Raw genomic sequence first — 19,907 nt, forward strand, 5'->3', positions numbered from 1 at the left:
GCCTGGAGCCTGCTTCCGATTCTGTGTCTCCCTCTCTCTCTGCCCCTCCCCTGTTCATGCTCTGTCTCTCTCTGTCTCAAAAATAAATAAAAACGTTAAAAAAAAATTAAAAAAATTCTGTGCCCTTTCAATAGACTCTCCTTTATTTGGACTAGCTTGAGTTGGTTTCTACTCCTTGAAGTCAGAATCTTGACGAAGATATTATGATCAAATGGTGAGTCTAGATTGATTGGTACCTTAAGTGAATCGGAATGAACTAGGGGCACCTAGTGGCTAGTCGGTTAAGCATCCAATTTCAGCTCAGGTCATGATCTTGTAGTTCATGAGTTTGAGCCCTGCATCAGGCTCTTTGGGATTCTCTCTTTCTCTCCCTCTCTCTCTCTGCCCCTTACCCACGTGTGCTCCCTCTCTTTCTCAAAAAATAAATAGATAAACTTATAAAAAGATAAATGAACTGCTCATGAGGTTAAATGGGATGCAGATTTTGGAATTCCCTGATGCCAGTCATGTTTTCTATACTGGGAACAATAAAAGAAAGTTTCTGAGCAAGATGGTGGTGACATGATGAGAGCTATATACTTGAAAAATTAACTCAGCTTCAGTGTGCAGAATGGATTGAGGGAAGGGTCACGTAGACAAATTAAGAGACTAATTAGGCGATGTGAGTGTGAAGCAAAATGATGACAGTGGGAATGAAAAATAATTTGTGTAAGTAGAATCGTCTCCGTGAGGCAACTGCTGGGATAGCACAGTTAAAAATGGAGGAATAAAGAATATTTTAGAGCATCTCTGCTTAAATGACTTCCAGAAAAGGAGAGACTTAGGGCTGTAGATTTAGGAATTAATTTTTTGAAGGTAGTATTTTGAATCATGGGATGAGATCAATAAGTGATGTAGGGTAGAGAGTTATGGGGATAGATGCTTAACAGCACAACCTGCAACCTTGAGGAATGGCTTTTTAGATAAGGACAAGAATGAGAAAATTGATTAGTAAAAAAGAGATTTCCAAAAGGAACAAGATTTAATGACATAAGGTTTATATAAGATAATTTCAGTGTATTTTGCAGCAAGGTTAAGAAGATGAGAAAAGACCAAAGGACTAGGATAAATGAATCATTGGTGAAGTTATATGAATACAATTTCAAATTAAGTGAGTGATGGTGAAGGAAAGACTATTTTTTAAAATATATTTGATAGTAGTAAAGTTTTATGTAATGCTTGGAGGGGTAGTAAGTTCAAGAAGAGATTTAGGAGATGGACAGCCAGGCTCTTTCCATAATTTGGCTATTGCTGATAATGCTGCTATAAACATTGGGGTGCATGTACCCCTTCGAATGAGTATTTTTGTATCTTTTGGGTAAATACCTCGTAGTGCAGTTGCTGGATCATAGGGTATTTCTATTTTTAACTTTCTGAGAAACATGCATACTGTTTTCCAAAGTAGCTGCACCAGTTTGCATTCCCAGCAACAGTGTTAAGAGTGTTCCCCTTTCCCCACATCCTTACCCGATGGAAGACATGAGATACATACATATATATATATATATATATATATATATATACACACACACACACATACACATATATATATGTGTATATATACATTATATATATATATATATATATATATATATATATACATCCACACACACATACACAAATACCCATATAATTTCACTCATGTGGAATTTAAGAAACAATACAAATGAACATAGGGAAAGAAAAAGAGAGGCAAATCAAGAAACTCTTTCAACCATAGAGAACAAACTGATGGTTACAAGAGGGTAGGTCGGTGGGGGAATGGGTTAAATAGGTGATGAGAATTAAGGAGGGCACCTGTGATAAGAAGCTGGTATTGTATGTAATGTTGAATCACTAAATTGTACATCTGAAACTAATATTGCACTTTATGTTAACTAGCTGGAATTTCAATTAAAAATTGGCGGAAAAAAGATTTAGGAGAGTGAAACTGGATTGCACAGTAAGCGTGGAAGGCTGAATATTCAAAAGCATGGTGAAAATAATCTTAATGCATAATGATTGTGAAGATGATAGGAAGGCTGAAAGTAGTGCACAAGTATCAGAATGAATCTTGTAGACTGAAGGTAAATAAAAGACCAATTGAAAATTCAGATATTTTAAGGCAAGCAAATAGGAAGAATAAACAATATTGGATGGCCTCAGAAAATAGTAGATAATATTTTCTGCTGAAAGGAATTGGGACCTTAAAGATAGCAGAAGAGGAAATCAATTGGCTAGTAATAAACCATTGATGAGTTAGCAAGAGTTTTCAATAAGACCAATTTATCTAGTTTCATGACATTTTCTATTAATTTGAAGGAAATAAGGAAAATACTAAATTGAAAGAGTAGACAGAGAATCCTGAGTTCTTGAAGTATAGAACAACTTCTTCTAACAATATGGTTAGCCATATATTCTGAAAAATACTGTCATTATAGAACATGTAGATGCATATAAAACATGTAGACTATCAAATTAATAGCTAAGCTTAAGCAAATTGAGAAACATAACCAAAAGAGTAAGCCGATATGAAATCTGTGGTTACTCTGGGACATTTGCTTTTACTGGGAAATAGAGTTGGGTTTTAAAGCCTCTGTGGTAAAGTTAATACAGTATCTAGGGTTCTTACAAAGTGACAAGTTTGTATTTTGACCCATATATAAAGAAAGAACCCACAAAGAACTATAGTGTCAATGAAGGAGGGATAGAAATCTGACCTGTGAGCAAAAGAAGATGACAAGATGACTTGTCAGTTTTGGACACATTCAAGATGAGAAGCCAAGAAAACTCTCTGAGAATATAAGCATAGGCTTTCCTTACATTAATTGCGATCTCAATATACTCTAATTTCAAGGTCCAGAAAATTCTAAACAGAAAAATTGAGGAAGACTTGGGGTTACAAAACAGGAAGACGTGACAGAAACAAATCCAAGTAATCTCCCTTTAAAAATCCTAATATGAGCACATAATAAAGTTTAGCAAATACATAAAGAATAAAGCCCCCGTGAGTGAGAGTGAACAAAATTAATAAACAACATATTTAAGTATCTAAGAACTCTTGATATTGGAATTATTTAATGTAGAAAATAAAATAAATGTATTGAAATGGCCTGAACAGTTAAAATATAGATTTAAAAACTATAACCACTAACAAAAAAATGGAATAAGAAACTATAAAAAAATTATCAGACCAATTGTAAAAGAATGACAAGAACAACAAGAAAAAGCAACAAAAGATTTGGAAATTAAAGAGATTATCATCAAATTTTAGAATGTAATTAATTGATTGGTCAAATAGAAAATGGCATTAAAAAAAGAATCCATGAAGTTCTGTGATCATTTGGCAGGGTAAACCTCTAATATTCTAATTGTTCCAAATATAATATGAATAAACCCTGGACTAATGCAAGAAACAAACAAACAAACAAACTACCTGTGGACTCCAGAGAGTGAACAAAAGCAGGCAGATTTTGGCAGGAAGTTGGAACTTGAAAAAACACCATGGCATAGGTGAGTCCCATTCTTGTGGATTTTGGCCTGAGTGTGGGCCTTGTTCACAGTGCAGGGAAAGACAGCTGAAGCTGTAATAAAAAGCCCATTGCCTATGCTAGTCAATGAGAAGAGACTCCTGGAAAGGAGAGAATGTAGTGTTCTGTGTATAATCCTTACCTAAGTCTTTACCTGATCTATAAACAGCACATGCAAGCATCCTAGCTAAAGGTTAAAAAAAGAAAGTCATCCTGAGAACTGGGTTGCTACCCATTTCATGAATTTGAATGAACTCATGAAATTGAAATTGAAAGCAGAAATAGAGAAATTAAATAAAACCAAAAGCTGGTTCTTCAAAAGATTTAAGAGAGAAATCACAAATTATCAAGTGAGAAATGAAAGAGGGATATTATTAAAGATCCTATAGACATTAAAAGGATAATAAGAGAATACTGTAGTTAGGTTTATGCCCATAAATTCAATTTAGATGAAATGGAAAAATTCCTTGAAAGGCACAAACTAGCCGATCTTACTCAAGATTAAATAATGTGAATGGTCTTGTATCTATTAAAAAATCAAATTAATAATTAAAAGTTTTTCAATAAATTAATCTTCAGGCTCAAATGGCTTCTCTAGAAAATCCTAATGAATATTCAACAAGGAAATATTACTGTTTCTACATTAATGTGTCCAACAATAGGAAAGGAAAGAATACTTTCCACTTCATCTTTTTGAGGCCAAAACCCAAACCAAACAAAAAAAGACTAAAAACCAATGTCCTTCATTAACTTAGGTATAAAAACTTTTTGGAAAATATTAGCAAATCAAATCAAACAATATATAAAAAGGATGCTATATTACAACAAAGAGGGATTTATCCTGATAATTCAAGCCTGATATATACATGTCAAAATTACAATGTCAACATATTAGAGAAGAAAAATGACATGAGATATGAAAATAAAAAATTTAATAATGTATAAGTTTTTCTTAAAATATCTGGTAGAAAATAAAAATTGTAATAATGCATACATTTTTCTTAAAATATCTGGTAGAATTTATTACTAAAGCCATCCATTGATGGCTTGAAATGTCCCTGGGAAGGGTTTTATTTATGGATTCCATTCCCTTAAAATTATGAAACAAATCTAATTTTATATTTTTTTATTTTTTACTGTATCTTTCTTGGAAATTGTCTACTTTATCACCATTTAAAATACATTGGAAGAAAATATTTATACACTGTGTATTAGTTTGCTATGGCTGCCATAACGAAGTACCACCCATTGGTGTCTTAAATAAGAGAAATTTATTGTCTCACCGTCTGGGTGCTAGAAATTTAATATCAGTATTATCAATATTGGTTTATTCTGGGAAAGAATTTGTTCCATGCCTCTGCAGTACCCTGCTACTGGCCTCAGTTGTTTCTTGTAAATACCATTCCCTCTGTTTCTTCACATCATTTTCCCTCTAGCAAGTCTTTCCCTCTAGCAAACTTCCCCTTCCTATTAGGACTTCGATAGTATTGTAATAAAGTCAACCCACCCTAATAACCTCATGTGACTAGATTTACAAAGACATTTTTTCCCCAGATCGGGCCACATCCTGTAGTATTGGGGATTGGGATTTCAACAGATAAATCTGGGGGAATACAATTCAGTCCATAACAGTATTACTTTTTTTAATATCTGTAGAATATCTTTAATAATTACTTTTCTTAAATCTGTAAGATGTATGGAGGTATCTCTCTTTTATATTCCTAAGTGGTTTATTCTTTTTACATTTGTATTATTTACATTGCCACAGGATTTTCAATTTCATTTATCTTTTCAGAGAACCATATTTTGGCTTTGTTCCCTCTTTTGGATTATTTGCTTTCTAAATTATTGATTTCTGCTTGTGCCTTATGTGGAATTTGCTTTTCTTTCTCTAAATTCTTGATTTGGTTATTGAGATTTTTACCTTTTGTTCTTTATCAATATGTTCATTTGAAGGCTGTATATTTCCCTTTGAGCAACAGCTTGAGCTTCAGCCCTCAAAATTTTTCTTAAAATTTTACTTTGAAAGATTGTGGAGATAGAGACACATTTAAAAAATAGCTGAAGAAATAGATGTACATGTTTACAAATTGGTAAATATTTATTTGTCCTCTCTGTCTCTCTCATCAGTAAATAGGTATGTAGTTTCTGAACCATTTGAAAATAATTTTAGATATCATGACACTACTCCCCGAAAAAAATTAAAGATATGTCCTCCTAAAAACAAGGATATTTTCCTATTTAACTGAAATATCACTATCACATCCAAGAAATAGTTTTTAAAATTTTTTAATGTTTTATTTATTTTTGAGAGAGAGATACAGAGCATGAGTGAGTAAGGGGCAGAGAGAGAAGGAGACAGAATTTGAAGCAGGCTTCAGGCTCTGAGTTGTCAGCACGGAGCCCAACGAGGGGCTCGAACTCACAAGCCGTGAGACCATGAGCTGAGCTGAAGTAGATACTTAACCAAATGAGCCACCCATGAGCCCCAAGAAATAATTTCATTTATCTATATTCTTTATTTAATAATATTGTCAAATGTAATATTCATTTTAAAGATTTGTATTCATCCAATAATATTTATTATAATAAATATTTAAATCTAATATGCAATCTGGTTTCACATACCTACATACATTAGAAAATGGTATAATTTGATTTAAATTATTTCCTAATTCTTCCTTGACAAGATTTCTTTGACCCAATTGATTATTTAGAACTGCATTGCTTTGTTTTGTGTGAAGATTTTAAAATTATCTAACTTAGCACTTGGTCAGAGAACCTTTGCAGGATCATTTCAACACATTAGTTCTTGAGACTTGATTTTGGTGAGGCGTATACTTAGATCTGATAAATATTTAATGTTCGCTTGAGAATTTTGTTTGCAAGAAGTTCTGTTCTGCAGGGGATTGTTCTGTAGTGAATTTTGTTTTGAGGTTGTTACCAGCAGAGTTCTATATAATGTTGATTAGGTGAAGTTTGTTAATAGCACTATTCAAAATTTATATATTTATTACTATTTATATTTTGTCCTATCAATTATAGAGAAACATGAGTTAAAATACCTTGTCTAATTGTGGAATTTTTTAATATCTTTTTTTAGTTCTGTTTTTTTTTACTTTGTTTTGAGGCTTTACTTTTAGGTTTATACAAATTTATGGATATTATATATGCTTGCTGAATTAAACTTTATATCATTATAAAATTTATTTTTAAAATACCTACTAGCACCTTTTTACTTGAAAGCTTTTTCACTGATATTAATATACCTATACCAGCTTCCATTTTGTTAGTTTATGCATTGTATGTTTTCCTCTTTTTATTCTCAAATTTTAAATCCATATATTTTGTATGTCTCCTGAAACTATTTTTCACTAAATGTTAATAAGTTCTTATTAATATTATGTTTGTGTTTAATTAGAATATACACAATTTTACATTTAATAGAATAACTGATATTTTGAAATCTAAATTTGCCATGGTACTATTTTAAAAAATTTTTCCCACCTGTGCTATGTTCTTTTTTCTCAACTTGCCTTACTTATTTTGAATTATTTTTATCATTCAATTTTCTTTGAGTAGACAAGTAATTGTATCTTTTTTCACCATAGTGGAAATTACAATATGCATTCTTGAATTATCAAATTCAGTTAGTACTTTTTATCTCTTCCTGGACAAGTATAGAATCTTAAACATGCTTAATATATTTAGTCCTCTTGAACTTGCAACTTACAAATTATTAAGAAGTTTTTAACCTTATTAATACTTTTGGAAATGCAGATTAAAACTATGATATGATGACTCTACACACTTACAAATTTGACCAAAATTAGAAAGTCTTATAGAGCTTGTGGAGTAATTAAAACTTTCACATCTTTCTAGGTTGGTGTGCAAATCAGTACAGTTTCTTTCTATGAGTCTGCTATTATGTAGAACATTTGAAGATATGCATACTCTGTGTTTTAACAATTTAACATGTGGATATATATCTTTAGAACAGTGAACACAAGTACTCACAAAGGTAATCTTTGGAATATTACAATACAGACAACTACCCAAATGACCATCAACATTACATTGAATAAATAATTTGTGATTTATTCATATAATGGAATATTGTATAGAAATGAACAATAGTGATCCAGACCTACATAAAGCAAGATTGATGAATATTTCAGGCATATATATAACTGAAGAAACAAGACCTAAACACATAAAGTAGATTTCCATTTATATAAAGTTCAAAAATAGGCAAAGCATTTTGTTAACCAGAAAACTTCCTTTTAGGGATTTTTTTTAATGTTTACTTATTTTTGAGAGAGAGACAGAGCATGAACCGGGGGTGGGGCAGAGAGACAGGGAGAATCCAAAGCAAGCTCCAGGCCCTGAGCTGTCAACAGAGTCAGACGCAGGGCTCGAACCCACAAACTGTGAGATCATGACCTGAGCCGAAGTTGGACCCTTAATGGACTGAGGCACCCAGGAGCCCCAAAAGTTTTCTTTTTAATGTGAGATGGAATATGAACAGTTTTGTCGAGCCCTCTTAAACTATGGAAAGAAAGTCAACACTTCTTCACGTGGTTCCTATTTCCAGAGAATCTGGCAAATACAGTTTGTATATTCTTAGCCCTAGAGTCACAGAGCAGAGTATATACATGTTGCTTTTCAGTACATTTTATTGTTGTTTAATGTTTTCAGATGATTATATTTCCCAGTCTTGCAGAGACGCAGGCTATCTATAAAAACTCCACCTCTGACCATTTATAATAAATGAATCTCTCCTAAGCAGATTTTAACTTTAAAATATTTAGAAGTACCTCTGTGGCCAAAAAACTGTGTTCTTTACTGGGCAAAAAGGATTGTTAAGATAAGATGTTGATTTAAGATGACATTTAAAATTTTTGTTCATTCTCCTAAATTAAAAAAAATGCTACTTTATAGAAAAATTTTGAAATCTATCACCCTGAGTCTAAAATATGAATACTTTTAATCAAACATACTTTGATACCAAGCAATGTATCTTTAAAACTAAATGTTTTCTTAATGGTAACATAATTTCCAGACAACATTATCCATGATGAGGGATTGTGACACTTTTTCTCACTTTCATTGCTCAAGCATTGACACTTATTCTTTATTGATCCCTGTGTTCTTATCATTGAGGTTGCTTCCTTTTAGGAATATACAATAGGAATTATACTTGTGAATTTATTTTGCATGAGATCACATAAAATTCTACATGTAAATTCATTTAATTAATGAAGGAACTTCTTGATTTTTTTTTATAAATCAGAACTTGAAATCACTTAGAAATACCAATTCATTTAAGAGTTGAGTGTTAATTAAATTCACTGTTTTTAGCAGTAGGTAATACAAAGGCATAGGACATGTGGTAATTCTGTAAAAAATTAAAATGGTATATAGATTGCATTGAAAAGGTATTAATAAATTGCTATCTTGGTACAATAAAGAGGGGGATTTTCCCCACGTGTGAGAAAAAGACTTGTAGATCCATTAGTGTGATTGAGGTGGCTGTGAACTTGGAGCACGCCAGACACTTCACTTAGAAATTGTCATAGGGGCGCCTGGGTGGCGCAGTCGGTTAAAGCGTCCGACTTCAGCCAGGTCACGATCTCGCGGTCCGTGAGTTCGAGCCCCGCGTCAGGCTCTGGGCTGATGGCTCGGAGCCTGGAGCCTGTTTCCGATTCTGTGTCTCCCTCTCTCTCTGCCCCTCTCCCGTTCATGCTCTGTCTCTCTCTGTCCCAAAAATAAATAAAAAACGTTGAAAAAAAAATTAAAAAAAAAAAAGAAATTGTCATAAAATATGGACCTAGGAAGAATGTTCAGAGAGTTCTAATTTTATTGAAGTCACATAGCAGACAATGAAAAAGCAGGCGGGGGTGGTGGGTGGGGAACCATACCCTAAGGCGATTTGCTACTACAGATATTTTTCCATTTGCCAGTATGGAAATTTATTTTATTCATTAATATTTATCTTTGAAGCATGTGTATAAGATATTACTTCAGCTTTTAAAATTTTAGTTAGCATGCTGTGAATAAAATACTTGCCCTATCTTCAATTTTATCCTGTACTGTATCTCTAATAGGATAACTAGTTAGAATTTTTTTAACTCCAGGCTCGGTTTTGTAGTATTATTTAAAATCCCTTCAAAGTCACTTCATAGTTTCCAACTCTTTCATATTATAAGCAAACGTTATCCTGTTCTTTCTGTTTGCCTCTTACACTTAAGAAGAACATGAGTTATCCATATTTTAATAATCTCCTCTCTTAAGCAATTTTATATACAAGAGTGACTTTAACTTAATAACCTTAAAATGATACTACCAAATGGAAAAATTAAGAGACTCTTTAGAGTGATTAATATCTAGTTACAGGTAAAAATAATGATATTTTAACCTTACTGGAATGTCTGATTTTTTAAGCCTGAAGTTTTAATTATAAAAATATTATTATGATAGAAACATTTTTTAGAAAGATGAAACATTTCAGGATATGAACATTTTTATGTTCTGTTTTCTCATTGGAAGTTCATAAGTTAACAATTATATTGTTTTGGTTGCTTCCAACTGTGTAATATTTTTTCCTTTCCATACTTAAAAAAAAATAGCTAAGCTCAGGTTTGTTAAATAGTTTTTCTGATGAAAATGAGAAAAATAGAAGTCCCAGTAATTATGCATTCCCATGTTCACTGGCAGCATTACATACAATAGGTAAGATATAGAAACAAGCTAAGTGTCCATCAACGGATGAATGAATAAAGATATGTGTGTGTGTGTATACATATATATACGTATATATGTATATACAGTTTATATAAAGCAGTTTTTCTGCTTTTCTTTATGAAATGAATTAGGAGATCTTTGCTCGAATGACTTTAGAGGTCTGTCCTTGCAAAAAGGTGATGCTGAAATTCATAAGATCTTTAATGCAAATGTGGAATTATCCTATATGTCTGTGGTAACTGTTAACAAACCTTAAATTTACTGGTTTTAAAAGGGGGAGAATATGAGAAGTGGGCGAGAACCTAGGAATATAGGGAAAACTATGCAACATCTGTGAGTGAAGAGAAAGAAACGTGCTGTGTGGGAGTAGCTCCAAGATAAATTAAGATGCTGTTGGAGAAGGAAGGAAATAATGAGCGAGCTTCATTTATGAACTTTATTATTTTTGGTAACTATGTAGCTTTTTCAAATGTTCAATTTTGAATATTTTTCTCTAGGTACTATAATATAAACCTGTGGAAAACTTCAAACATTTGACATAGATATAGAAGACAGGGCAGAATCTGCTGCAAGAGAGACATAGGGAGTGGTGTGGGCTCATGGTCACTCATTCAAAGATAGTGCCAAAACCAAAGGTGAATATTTCAGGTATATGGAAAGGCAGAGAAAGGGGCATAGGTTTTTAGTGGAAGATAATATACAAATAGGTGGATTTTGAGTTCAGCTGAGAGATTAAAAGAAAAGATACTACAATTGACCCTTGAACAACATAGATTTGAACTGGATGGGTCCACTTATACGTGGATTTTTTAAAAAATAAATACAGTACTGTACTGTGAAAGTGTTTTCTCTTCCTTTTGATTTTCTTAATATTTTCTTTTTTCTAGCTCACTTTATTGTAAGGATGTAGTATATAATACATAAGATATACAAAATATGTGTTAATTGGTTGTTTGTGCTATCTGTAAGGCTTCCAGTCAACAATAGTATTAATATTTAAGTTTTGGAGGAACAAAAAGTTATATATGGAGTTTTGACTGAATAGGGGGTCACTCCCCCTACCCTTTGCATTTTTTAAGGATCAACTGTAGTTTGTCGGTTACAATGAAACATGCTTCAAAAACTTCTAACTGAAAACTTCAGTTTACCTTCCATATTATCAGGAATAATGACAATAGCTACTCTTTATTTTTTTATCACTCTAAAATCCTATGCTAAATGGATAAAATTTGCTTGCTGTAATGATGCCTATTTACACTTATCCAACATACCAATAACTTTGACCTATAACTTGTCCAAGTACTTGGAGGTTTGTGTTTGCTCTTAAATTCCCTCCTTTTGGGTCAGTGTTGAGACTATGATCTTTTTTTTCCTCCCCTAATGGTCTTTGTCATGACAGTTCATCCACATACTGCACATCACTTCATTTTCATGCACTTGTGTGGAATCTACATAGCATTGGTCACGCCTGAACTCTCGAAATAATCAGGGTTACACTAACTTGAAACTTTATGTGGTGTACCCCCTTAGTTGCCTGTAGACCTTGCCAAAAGTTCAGATGCATATCATCCATTATTTTGTAATGGAATGTGTAATTCTAGGGAGATTTATATCAAAAAGAATATGGGCAGGTGTTTTTCTCTTTTCATCTTCCCTTTTCCCAAGCATGATAATGCTACACATATTTATATGCAAATTCTGAATCATTAGAAAACACTTTTGTGAACTGTATACACTAACATCTAACCTTTACTTAGGAGAATAACTATGAGTGTAGATAAGGAAACTAATCCTGATAATAGAAATTTTAAAATGAAATTTTAAGTAGTATTTAAATAGTTGAACCTGATCACAAGTAGTTAGAAAGTACTCTGTTAATTTGGACTAGTATTTTTTTTTTATGCTTCTTAAAGTACGTTTTACCTTCTCTTTTGAATTTTTTATCAGTGAGTCATCTGTTAAATTCTTGAATTCTTGCCATAGAAATCTCATGGGAGTCTGTAGAAACACTATGAAGAGAGACAAATTATTTTATAGTAAAAAATGAAGAGTTCAATGTATACGTTTGTTTCCATGAACTAACAGAGAATGGCTTCTTGATAAGCTGTAATGTGGTATAATGACCCCTCAGATTATATGTATGTATGTGTATGTGTGTGTTGAGAGTGGAGGGTGGAGAGAGTTGGGAGCAACAACTTCAGCATCCAGTTCTATATAACCATTCCCACTGAGATTTTCAGAGGCTTCAGTATTACATGAATTTACTTCAAGAAGCTCAGTAATGTTTGTTTCCCAGACTTATGGGTGTGGAATCATCAGTGGCATTTTACTCTGATTTCAAAATTATAAAATACAGCAACAATCTCAATGATACTCTTCTCTTTATAAGTGCAATCCTCATCCTTTTTTCCTAGATTCTCTATTAATTTCTTTTGTATTAATTTTTATTTCAAGTTTGAAAATACTTAATATAACTGTTTTTAATAGAAATTTTTATCATCTAGATCAATAGCACATGACTGAGCCGAACTAAACCAAACAATAAAGGAAATCAGATGAATGAGCATTTGCTAATATTTGCTTGTCATGATCGCTAGTTCAGTTAAAGTCTTTAACACATTTATACTTGTATTAATGAATATAAATGACATAATTAACAAGCTGCATATTATTTTAGAATGTTTATAAATCAAGTACCTGTTATCTTAAAAGGCTATATTCTTTATTTTGTAACACCATTGTATTTAAATATCCCTTTCTAATATACTTGCTGTAGACTAGACCTCTAAGGCAGGCAGACAGAACAAGGGGGATGAAATTAAGGAGAAATGCAAAGTCAGAGAATTTTAAAAGTAAAAATTATAAAGGAAGACTGGAACAAGCAAGAAAATAAGTTAAAAGAGGGAAGAAATATTCCTTGGGGAAAATGTGAAAGCTATGGCAATCATCAATTCTAATTATGTTACTCTGAGAATGTGTGAAGCACACATGCCATCTGTCACTCTGCTCAGACTATCACATCAGTGATCTGATAGGTACTGCTGTTTCCCCAGAGGGGATTCTTTTACCAATCCGTGAGGAAAGAATATGGTGGGTTATTCCAAGAAAAAGGGTGGATATATGGGGCAATGCTACATCTATCAGTGGAACATGTGGTCTCTAGCATCTCAGATGTTTGTGATTGCTCTGTAAGGAGCAAGTAGAATTTGATTATGTCCCATGCACTAGCTGCTAGTTTGAGTTCAGGCAAATAATGCCATTGAAGGGATGGGTATATATTATTGTATTTACTTATATATAATTCATTTTATTATATATAAAAATATATAATTTTGAACATTATAACCAAGAATGACTTTGCTAAACCTGATTCCTAAATTTGTGACTAAGCAAGTGTTGTTTGTATTATAAATTATAATGACAGTAATTGATAATTGGCACACATTGTCTTAATAATAAAACTTTTTTTGTGTATTTATTTTGAGAGAGGGCACATTTGTGTGCATGCATGAGCAGGGGAGGGGCAGAGAGCGAAGGAGCAAGAGAGAGGGGGAGAGAGAGAGAGAGAGAGAGAGAGAGAGAGAGAGAGAGAATGAATCCCAAGCAGGCTCCGAGCTATCAGCATAGAGCCCAATGTGGGGCTTGAACTCATAAACCATGAGATCATGAAATGAGTGGAGATCAAGAGTCAGATGCTTAACTGAGCCACCCAGTTGCCCCAATAATGAAACGTTTTAATGAACGAACTAGGTCCCCATGTTTTGATTAATATACTCTGAGGAGGTTCTTAATATTTACAGTACAACAGTATAAAAAAAATTTTTGACTTGCATAGTATGTGATAGGCATGAAAGAATGCTTTTTTATTTTCATATTTTCATCTTAGTCTATATTTATTTAATGTTCATTTATTTTTAAATGAGAGAGAGACAGAGTGTGAGTGTGGAAAAGGCAGAGAGAGAGGGAAACAGAATCTGAAGCAGGCTCCAGTCTCTGAGCTGTCAGCACAGAGCCCTATGTGGGCCTTGAACTCACCAACTGGTAGATCATGACCTGAGCCAAAGTCCGATACTTAACCGACTGAGCCACCCAGGCACCCCTTATATATTTTGTTTTCTAGTCATCTGAAATTGCTTTTTAATAAGATGTTTCTATTGCTTGTCTCTTACTTCCCAATAATTTTTTAAAAAGGACATCACATACAGTAGGGTCCTCCTATTAAAAAAAAGGAGGATAAAAGCCTTTAACTAGAATGTCTGACCCATAAAACTACACCTTAACTTTCTGCCAAAGACAATTTAACCTCTAAGTCCGCACCAAGCAGAGATTTTCTAAACACCACTATAGTCACAAAGTTTTGGCCTTTTATTTTTGCAACTGCTCCATGAGTGTACATCTGATTTCCTTATGGGAAGTATAAGCACTGTCAGGGAAAGGGTCATCGCAATCTCATTGTTCTATATTTCATTTTTCCCCCATGCTTTCTCATTTAGCCTTTAATACATGTGTGCATCCAAAGTAACTTTTTAATGTTCTGTATTTGCTGTTGCTCATTTGGTGCATACATGTACTTGTGTTTATGTATGTAACATACATACATACATAAATTCTAAACTCTAAACTACTTTTAATAGATAATATTTTAATATATTTGGGTTTCTTTTTTCCACACTCCCTATACCTATTACTTTCCCCCTACTATTAATTTGGCAGTGTTAACTTTCCCTAAGCTCCATTATGAGTTTAAAATTGATAGAGTTTAAGAAAAAGAAGGCAATGGCAAAATTTATATTAAAGAGCCTGGTTGTGAAAGATAAATACAAGTCTGTAAGTCCAAGATCCAAATAGTTCTGAAACTAATTTTTTTTTTTTTTTTGGCGGCCAAACTTGACTTAATTTAACTTATTTAAGGCTTCAAAATTTGACTAGAATGACAGTGGTGTATTTTTAGTCTGTACTTATGCTTCTCACTCTGAATACCCATACAGATTCCTATAACATTATTAGTGTGTTGGATTTTGGGATGCCACTCCAGATTCTTCTGGGGTGCTGTTTAATATGCGGCAAATGCATTTTATTACCTTTTTAGCATTTAGAAAATTCTAATATTTGAAAACTCATTTGATCCCGAGAAGTTCAAGTACCGGGCAGTGGACTGAAAAAAATCTGGTGAGAAACATCAGCAATATATTTTTAAACTGAGTATTTAATTGAATTGATTTTAATGCCTCAGTGGTTTCAAGTCAGAACTATTACATCTTCTTTTTTTTACATTCCTTTTTCTCCCCCTTTCATTTCATAATAGGCAACATCTCAGCACAGAGTGTAGAGAAATCTCTTGCCTAGTGGAGGAAAAGGAGATGGGGTAGAACCTTCATTCTCTAGAGAACAAATTATTTTCTCATTATTTATCCTTTTCTTCCCATATCCCACCTTTTTATATTTTATTATGGAAAGAGTGTCTGCAGAAATAGCACGGCATCAGATTTGATGATGTTGTAATGTACTGCAGTTTGTATTACAAAAATTAAAATAGTGTAAGATAAAAATATATTTAATATACAGTTTGATCAAATTAAATTCAACAGATGTTTTCAAGCACCTATGGAATTTTCCTTCAAAAAAGTGCGTGTGTCTGCATGAAATTTTGCACACATTAAAAAATTTGTTTCACTGAATCCCTACAAGTAATCTATAAAGAACCTTGGTCCTTAAATGTCCCTGTTATCATGCAAAGGATTGGTGCAGCTTCTGTACCATGTTTCGGATCAATGAAATACTCCAAGTCTAATGAGGATACAGACAATTAGGCAAATTACTACAGTGCAGTAGAATAATTCTTCTAATCAACATAAATGCAAAACGATTTTGTACCACAAAGGAAGGAATAACTGGTATTTTACAAGGAAGTTTTCCTGGAGATCACATTTTAGTGAACAATCACAGAGGAATATTGTAAAGAGATGTGAGGGAAGAAGTCTCAAAGAGGCTAGAGAATAACTGAACTAAATAACATTGTGTACTGTCTCTAAACACCATGTTCTAAATTCCCTGATTATATTTGCAGAAACAAAACAACAAAATTTTAGTTTCTGAGTCTGATTCTTGGGGATTCGTTCAGTAAATATTGGCTGAATATATTTCCTATTCTCTGCTAGGTCTTAAAATATGGAGCAAAGTGACACAATGTTTTTTGTTAAGGAGCTCACTGTCCCATCAGATAAGCAAATAAACAAGCAATTGTAGTATTACTTACAGGAAGTGGGTACTGTGGTAACATTTTGGCTAATGAGCAGTGGTAAGCCATCTCCTAAGATTCCACTGAAATAGCCTTGGAGGAAGATACACAAATCAGGGCAACAGTGCTATAAACTAAAGAGAAGAACTAAGTTGGTATCTGGAGAGATTTACAGACTCACCTGTACTATACCTGTTCCACCTTCTGACCTAGAACGTTCCAAATTGCTGTCCCTAAATCTGGAACTCAAGGATTGTTGTCAAGCAGAATTACATTGGAATTCTCTGACCTGGCTAGAATCAGACTCATTCCTTACAAATCTCTCTTTCTGGCATTTTCTTGTTCTATACTGGTTTCAAGACTGCAACTCCTAAGAGTCAGTACCTCTCAGTCAGTGTTCTTAGTGGCAAGCAAGAGAAATGAATTCTCTTGTCTTAGGCAAAGAATTTATTATTAAAAGCATCATGTATAGAATTTCCTAGATGGCTGAGAAACGTAGCGAGGAGGTAACAGTGCTCCAAACCACACTTCCAAACTGTTATTGCTGCCACTAAGCACTGGAAACTGCAGCTTGTACCCCTGACAGTAATGAGATAGGGCAGTGGATACCATGACTAGCACTGTAACCCACACGGAAACCCACAGGACAGCCGAAAAGTGTTGTTTTTGGTCCAGTTCTCTCTTTAACATGGCAGAAGCAACTTTTCCAGAGTCCATATTAAGTGCATATCAGTGATGAGTCCTGAGACACAGACCTGCCCCCTACCTACAAAAGAGGCTGAGTGAGGTAGTCAGAGTCTAGTCTAGTTTGTAAGACCATTTGGTCTTATAAACATTGTGGATTGGTTAATGCAGGTGATGCAAGAGCTGAGTAGCCAAATGGAGGATAATGAAGACTATCCAGAGATTAGCAATAAACACTCCTGGGGCTAGAGGAGAAATGGGTGTTACCAGAACCCAGGAGAGGGAGATCTGGTTGGAACCAAAAATAAATTGAGGAATGTTTAGAGAATGTTGGGGCCATGTGGGAGAAAGTATCCCAGGAAATAGAGTCATGGAGGTCATGTGACACAGATGCTGCCTAAGACAGAATAAGAGAGAGAATACCCTGGCTATCTTTTTCATTTCTCCTGTGTTCCAAACACCCATCCCTGCCTTCCATTGATCTGACCTCTCCAGAAGTCTCTTGTGGCTTCCTCTGATACAGAGCTGAGCAGGGAAGGGGAGGAAATGGGTTTGAGAGAAAGTAGGCAAGTCATCTGAATATAGAGAAAACAAGGCGCTGGGACTGTCAACTTCAGCAGAAGTTATGAGCTCTGCCTCTCACCAGGATGCAAAAGATAGGGAACTCCCATTTGAAAGAAGAGTTTTAGGTTGCATACAATTAATAAAGAATAGTGTATATTCACTGCACAAACCACCAAGAATGGAAATAAGTATTAATGCAATGGTAACACCTCCTAGGAGAAGTGAACATAGGGAGAACCTTGTCGCAAAAAGTCAAGAGGAATACTTGGAGCAGTGTGTTTGGGATATGCAGTCATACAGAGAGGAATTATACAGAGTTCATACAGAGAGGAATTATAAACTGTATCTGACTCACTAGCTTGCTTTAAAAATTTCACAGTCAGAAGTTGTTTATCAAGCATTATGCTTCCTCTCAAGGATTCAGAGTGGGTCCTGCCAAGGCCGAAGTCTACAACGAGGGGGCCAGTGAATCCTCATCTTCTTGCTGTCATTCTCTGCACCTCATTGCAGGAGTTATAAAGGTAAAAACAATCATGATTCTGTAGTACTTGTGAAAATAAGCATTTCCTCTCATTTCCCCAGAGGATTCAAAGGAAGAACAAATCTCTGAATCAGATTATTTTTTACCAAAACAAAACAAAAAAAGTTCTAGCCATTGCCAAGTCCTAATATCACTTTTAGTTACTGAAGCTCTTTCTGCCTTTGTAGCTGTTATCACAACTTTCTTCTTGAAAACTTTACTCCAGATATGATGCCCTAGATATTTATTATCTATTCCTCTTATTTTCTGATCTTTTTCCCCCTCTGAGCCCTAATTCTTAGTGTTTTTCAGATTTATTTTTTCTGTTCATTTCCCATCTCATGTGGCATACAGTTGTTGAAAGATATAATTTACTATCATTTTTAATGTTTACAAATATTCATGTGACTTCCAAATATGCATACCCAATTTTTCAACTGCTATTCTAATGTCTATATTCACAAGAACGTGTTTAACATCGCTAATTCTGTCCCAAATTAAACACATCTTATCTAAAACTGATTTGTTCTAAAACTGATTTGATCCATTTGTTCCTTAATTCACTTGGGGACCTTCCAGTCTATTTTCATTTGTTCCTCCATTCAGTTGGGGATCTTCCAGTCTATCAACCTTGAATCCTCCTTGTCTCTCAACCCAAATCCAATCATTTGTCAACTCCTACCCCTTAATCTTCTTCAAACATATATTTTCCTATCCAATTCTAGTTCAGGCCTTTATCATCTGTTACTTGATAATTGTTGCAAACAACTAACTGGGTTCCCTGCCTCTGGGCTCATTTTACTCAAATATGTTTACACCATTGCCAAAAATCAATATAAAATATTTGCATTCACACTTTTTTTTCCCTTAAAACCCTTCAATAGCTACTTATACCAGGTCAAAACCCCATCACTCAAATTCCTCAGTTACCATAACTATCCACTTCATCCCCTGGCATTTTCTGTTTTACACCTCTTCTATCATTCTAAAATTCGGTCTACTCCTTTTCCTGCACCATGTAGTTCTTTCACTGGGGAAAGAATATTCCTATTACATTTCTACAGACTATGAGGTATATTCCTTTTCATTCTTCAAGACTCAGTTCAGGATAGGACTTAGTAATCCTATCAGACTAGGTCAAAATTAATTAAAAGCTCCTACTCACAGAACATTAAGCATAATTCTGTGACAGTAGATTGTGGGCTCCTAGAAGGCAAGGCATATCTCACTTATCTTTATGTTTCCAGATCTTATCAGAAACTGGTACATATTGAAATTTTGAATCTGAATACCTACATTTGTATTCTGCTGATATTTACCAGCTAAGTGGCCTTAAGAAATATAACATTTACCCTTTATAATCTCAGTGTATAAGAAAACTGGTGTAATAATAATATCTAATTGTTTCTCTTATGTACTTGTTATGAGGCACAAATGAGATGTCCATAGATATATATTATATACTGCATGAAATATGCATATATTTCAATAGTGCTAGTGTTATTTTAACTAATAGCAAATTATTAGGAGTTTGAGCTTAAGCACAAAAATAGAATAAGTAGACATTTAACTCGGTAAGAAAAAAGCAATTTTGTTGTTGTTGTTGCTA

At 33.8% G+C, this 19,907-nt stretch overlaps 1 long non-coding RNA gene across 1 annotated transcript in view; it reads left to right on the forward strand.

Annotated features, from left to right (window-relative positions):
- The window catches only part of LOC122234298, a 151,140-nt gene that overhangs the window by 28,758 nt on the left and 102,475 nt on the right, over positions 1-19,907 (forward strand). The window contains exon 2 of the long non-coding RNA XR_006212063.1: positions 18,196-18,299. This is a non-coding gene — a long non-coding RNA (uncharacterized LOC122234298). The remainder of the gene's footprint in view (positions 1-18,195; positions 18,300-19,907) is intronic.

Source organism: Panthera tigris, chromosome A2 (assembly GCF_018350195.1).
Source record: "Panthera tigris isolate Pti1 chromosome A2, P.tigris_Pti1_mat1.1, whole genome shotgun sequence".
NCBI lineage: Eukaryota > Metazoa > Chordata > Mammalia > Carnivora > Felidae > Panthera > Panthera tigris.